At 33.4% G+C, this 6,000-nt stretch overlaps 1 protein-coding gene across 4 annotated transcripts in view; it reads left to right on the top strand.

The window, feature by feature from the left end:
- Window positions 1–1,317: 1,317 nt before the first annotated feature.
- LOC101900562 (homeobox protein 13) overlaps window positions 1,318–6,000 on the top strand; it is a 124,312-nt gene continuing 119,629 nt past the window's right edge. The window contains exon 1 of one of the 4 annotated variants that reach the window (XM_059131022.1): window positions 1,318–2,171. The gene's annotated coding sequence lies outside the window, so the exon portion shown is untranslated. Of the gene's footprint in view, window positions 2,925–6,000 lie in introns of all 4 variants that reach the window. The other 3 variants (XM_005185470.4, XM_059131021.1, XM_059131019.1) reach the window with 3 other exon arrangements.

The raw sequence follows: 6,000 nt of genomic DNA, 5'->3' as shown, positions 1-6,000 counted from the left end.
TGCCTAAGATGACGAAATCGAACAAATCTAAAGTTACTCTAAAATTTGATGCTATTTCCGACATTTTTGCTTTCATTCAATAAAATTTAAAAAAAAAATGTAAAAATTATAACGTATGACTTTGCTGAATTTTTTATCTTGTCCTGTACATGATGTGCCAGAAAGTCCTTGAATAATATTTTAAAAGAAGCCACATTTCAGAGTTAGACAGTTATAAAAAAAAATATATTTTTTAAAAAGCCTCTTGTAAATGTCAAAAATTCGTTAAAAAAATTAATAACTTATCTGGGTCTTTGGTTGGGTTGTCTTTGGAAAAAATAAATAATTGGAAATATTCGTCTGTTTATCATTGAAAAATGCTGTTGAAAAAATGCAAGTTTAGAATTTTATGCCGGGCATGAATACGCCAGTGAATATTTCGAGTTATTGCAAGCGGAATGGCAAAGTATTTTTACCTATTCCAGAATGTTCTGAATTTTGGAGAATCCTAATTGGTTAAATTAGTCTATGCTGTTCCCAAATTTCCGAAAGCCCATAATTTTTACCTAAATAATCTTATGCCCCTGGCATATGGTCAAACTTTTTCAAAATCCTGATCCACTTATAAGTCGACGAGATATCAACGCTGATGTGGTAGGAAAAAAAACTCTGTAAAAATCCACCTTTGTTGCTCTGAAATCCTAAAACAAAGTCTTTAAAATCTACGTTTTTAATAGGGTAAGTGTGCCTAAGTTCGGCATGTCCCAGTAGTCGGCACTTTTTATTTTTAAGCCCAAATAAATGAAACTATTATAACTAAATGTATTTTGTTTACTTCAAATATACTGTCAGCTATCTTTGTGTACAATTTCGCTAAGAAAAGATGATTTATTATAATAAAAATTAAATTTTTGTCTGTGAATGTCCTCAACAATCCATATTCTTAAGAAAAGTACAATAAAGACGTCGAATCAGTTTAACTAAACACAAATATTATATTTTAATGAATTAATTTATTATTATTATTAATTATGCTTACAGAAAAATTGATATGCCGACTGTTGGAACATGTCATACCGACAATTAGCAAGTGGTGCCGACTACTGGCAAAAAAGCATTGTTTTAATAAAACTACAAATTTATGAAATTTAATAAAAAGTTATTGAAACTTTATTTATTATTGCAAAAACTATACAAAATTTCGAATCTGAATAAATTAACTTTGTAATAATTGAACATTTCCATTCAGAATTGTGAGCGATTAAAAACGCGAAAATCCTAAAAGTGCCGACTAGTGGTACACTTACCCTATGTTGCTTTGTACATTGTATATCCTCGCAACATGTTGCTGAACATGTTGCCCATAATGAAATCCCTACAGCATCCATCTCATGTTCTTGGCAATAGCATAAATCATACGCACTCATGGACTTCCGGTTATTCTCAATACATTTTATGTTTTCAAGAACGTGTTCTCTGAGAGCAAATGTCTCTCAATTATGGCTTGCAGAGAGTAAACATAAAACCACGCGTTGCATCTTTCCAACACACGCACGCACACACACAGAGAGCGTGCCAGACAACATAATTTCGTTGGCATAACTGAAAAACACCGGTTGAGGCATTCAATCGAATACCATTACATGGAAATATGAAACACAGGCACACACACGTGCATGACATGAGAGCAGCATTGCCATGAATGAGTGAGTATGCGAGGCAGTGAGTGACTGAGTGAATAAAGAGCGCGCAATACTCTGGACATCATCACCTACCTAAACAAGTGGAAACTCTGATTGAAGAACAGACTAAAGAACAGGAAAAAAATACCAGTAGCAGCAACTGAACTACATCAACAGCATTCAGTAATGGCGAGGTCCAATGGACCATTTCCTGACAGCTGCATAAACAGTTTCAGCATGACTGTCGCGAGGATAACAAGTGGCGCGGATAACTAAAAAAAAAATAAATAAATTGAAACCGTGAGTGTGTGTGTGGAAAAATATGAAATAAAAACACCAAACAAGAAAAAAAAAATGAAAACAAAGGCATAACAATAAAAAAAAGAAATAACAACAAAATAAGAGATTAAAACAGCAACAACTACAACTATTGGCAACCAAACAAGCAAGAGGAAATAACGCTTAACACCTACATGGCTTGCATTTGCGAGTAGCATGTGAAAAAAAAAGGTATAGTTAAGGATGTGTGTGTGAGTGAGGGTGTAGATGTGTGCCTGAGAGCATACAAGTGTGGAAAATATAGTAGTTAAGCACACATGAGTTTTCATACATACATATTTGAATGTGTATGTATGTATGTGGTTATGTGTAATTTGCGAAGTAAATTCGCCAGAAATATGCGTACTTCAGAGAAAAAATTCGATATTAGCATTAACCATAAAATGATGGGTAATACCAGCAATAACTACAACAAAAACAAACATCAGCAGCAGTGGCAGTAGCAACAAAAACATATCCCGGGGACTTTAAACTTTAAACGAAACAAATTGTGAGCAAACAGAAAAATAGCTACCAACCAAAACTAAAAACAAAAAAATAGTGAAAAATTGCAACAAATGAAGTGCATTGAATTGGAAAGAAATAACAAAATAAAAGCCCAAAAAGAAGTTAAAACACCAGAAAAACAGGGATAAACGTAAACGAGGAAAATGGCAAACTAGTAAACGATGTAATGAAAGGCAAACGCATTAAGTAAAATCAATAACATCTCTGTAGAAAAAAAAAATAACATCAACAACAACAAAATGAAAACAATTTACCAATCGCAGTCAAACAAAAGAGAGAAAAAAAAACAGGATATCGAAGTAAAGTAAAAATAAACAATGAAAAACCAACAAACAGCAACAACAACCACCATCCACGAATGCAAATGAAAATTAATGAATGAAAAAAATAGATGGCTTGGTAATAAATCAACTCACGGTAATCGCTGAATGAATGAATGAATGATAAATTAGCGGGAGAAATGAAAATGCAATTTCGCTGGGAATCTGATTAGAAGAAGAAGAAGAAATCACAAAACTAAGCTGAAAAGGGCTCACTATTTATACCCTACACCACATAGTGGTAAGGGTATTATGTCTTTGTGCATTTGTTTGTAACATGGAGAAAGAAGCGAGATAGACCCATAGTACCTTTTGAGGATCTCCATAGAATCACTTTCTAAGTTGATTTATGCATGTCAGTCCGTCTGTCCGTCCGTCTGTCCATGTATCTTGTGAACAAAAAGCAGGTCGCATTTATTATCCGATTGAGATGATATTTTGCAAACAACATTTGTTTGGCCCAAGGACGAACCCTATTGAAATTGGAGATAATCGGTAACAATTTAGATATAGCTCCCATATATATCTTCGTCCGATTTGCATTTTATTGTGCACCAAGCGTGTAATATCAGTCCGAATAGTATGGAATTTTGCACATACAGCCAAATTAGGCCTTAAAATAAGTATGCCAAATTTGATCGAAATCGGTTAAAATATAGCTATAGCTACCATATACATATATGGTTCATTCGATTTGTTATTTTTGTCCTCCGCAGCCGCAATATGCACTGTGTAACAACAATATTTGGGGAAATATATCAAATGCAGCTCAGAAATATATTTTCTAAATTTGATCGAGATCGGTTCAGATATGGATATAGCTCCCATATAAAACTTCGTCGATTCGTCGATTCGATTTACCTTTGATTGTGCACCAAACGTCTAATATTTGCCCAAATGGGATGAAATTTGGTACTTACGACCTAATTGAGTCTAGAAGCTAGTATGTCAAATTTGGTGAAGATCGGTTCAGATATAGCTATAGCTCCCATATATATGGTTCATCCGATTTGTAGTAATTGTTACCCACAGCCGTAATATGCACTCTGTAACAACAATATTCAGGGAAATATATCAAATTAGGCCTGAAAATAAGTATGCCAAATTTGATCGAAATCGGTTCAAATATAGCTATAGCTACCATATATATGGTTTATCCGATTTGTTTGTAATGCACTCTGTAACAACAGTATTTGGGGAAATATACCAATTACAGCTCAGAAATATCTTAGCTCAGAAATTTTATCGAGATCGGTTCAGATTTGGATATAGCTCCCATATATCTTTATCCGATTTCAAATTAATTGTGCACCAAATGGGCAATACAAGTCCGAATGTAAAAGATACAAATGCTTCGGAATATTTATTACTTTGAACTTTAAATTTTAATTATAATCATAGCGTGTGTGATTGAATTTTCCCATAAAAAACTTTTAATTGTTATGTGGAGCTCTACTAAATCAGCAAAGTTGTGTAGGGTATCAAAGAGTCGGCCCCAACCGACTTTAGGACTTTCTTTACTGGTTTTTCCCTTTTGTTGACATGTTTTGTTATTTTTTTTCTTCTTTTACATTTCGTTTGGCCTTCATCTTTAGATTCGCAGCTTATCTCGAGAGTTTTGTTGAGATGTTTCTTCCGTTTGTGTAGGCGAAGTATGTTTTTGTGGTTTGAAACCATCACATGAATATATAGGTATATATGTAAAACATAAGGTTTTCTACACCATTTCCATAGGAAATGCCGATGGCACAGGTGCAAGTAGGTGATCAAATTTATTACTTCTGATAATAAAATGGTCACATCAAACAAATATATATTATATTTAGAACAAATTTTTCATCAATTCGATATTAAAAAGTAAAACTGATGCTATGTTCGGACGGTTCATTTTATTTATAAATTCCATCATAAAGTTATATAAAAAACGATACAAATAATTGGAAGATAAGGTCAAAACTTCAGATTTCTTCCATTACGACTTAACAGAACCTTAACAGAAAACCCATCAAAATCGGTCATGATCGCCATATGAACTTATTTCACAATGTGCGCCTATAATTGTTCCTAATACTTTTTTTCAGTTTCAGTGTAATATCTTTGGGAAAATTGGAAGTATTGTTTTTAAAAGTTTAAGGCTGATAGCTCTGAGATAAAATATTCTTAAAGCAAGTAAGCAAAGGCTATAGCCGTGCGGGGCTGATCATTTGATACCCTACAACACTACAATATGTTAGAAGCTCCTTTATGTCCAAATCCGTTTTGGATGATTTCGCTTTTGAAATTTATGCACTCTGAGGTGCTGCTAGTTGTTGTGGTTCATTTTGCAGCTAAATATAATCTAATGGTCATCAAAAATGTTAGAACCCTTCCCTGTCCTTAAATCTCTTCACAGGCGTTTCGATTGGCTTCAATTGTGTGATCAGGATTTTTTTTCTGTTTTTGGGTCACTTGAACGCCTAAATATTTTGCGATCATCTCCAAAAGCAAGGAGCCCCTCCAGATCTCTAAATTTAGATTAATCTATATGATTTGCTTGTCTACGATATTTTGCTATATTATATATATATCGAATTCGCCTTTTGTGTATTTTGGTTATTGCTGGTAAGTTATTTTCTGAGTTTCGGTAAAATGGAAATGTTGGTATTTTTTTACACAAAAGTAGTGGTCCATTTTACCCGCTGTCCTAAACTCTAACTTCATGCGAGATTTCGTATCATTTTGTTACCTTTATAACGTCTGCAAAATCAGAAAAAAAATTTTAGTTTTTGGTCCATTTCAACCCGGACATCTTTGAAAACAATAGGCCTAGCCCTACTGAACCTAACACTACCCTTGTAAACATTTTCGTGAGGATCGGACGATAATAACCCCAACTTGTGTTGTAAGGTGAAAAAAATTACAAAATATACACTTCAATATTATAAGTCAAACTGAAAAAATCGCAGGCAGTAAAAAATATCAAAAGAAAAAAAAAAAAGACAAACTGAAAAAATCGCATGCGATAAAATATATGAAAATATAAAAAAAATTCACAAAATACCACAAAATCTATATTGACATCATTATTGGCATCTTTATATGCGATTTTTTAGATGTTATATTTGTATGCCAAGAGGGCGGTCCAGCCATTCTTGAGATATAAGCATTCTAGCTAACATCCCCTTCCTTAGTAT

Source organism: Musca domestica, unplaced genomic scaffold (assembly GCF_030504385.1).
Source record: "Musca domestica strain aabys unplaced genomic scaffold, Musca_domestica.polishedcontigs.V.1.1 8, whole genome shotgun sequence".
Lineage (NCBI taxonomy): Eukaryota > Metazoa > Arthropoda > Insecta > Diptera > Muscidae > Musca > Musca domestica.
The sequence above is the reverse complement of the archived record's forward strand: the minus strand, read 5'-3'. Positions and strand labels throughout refer to the sequence as shown.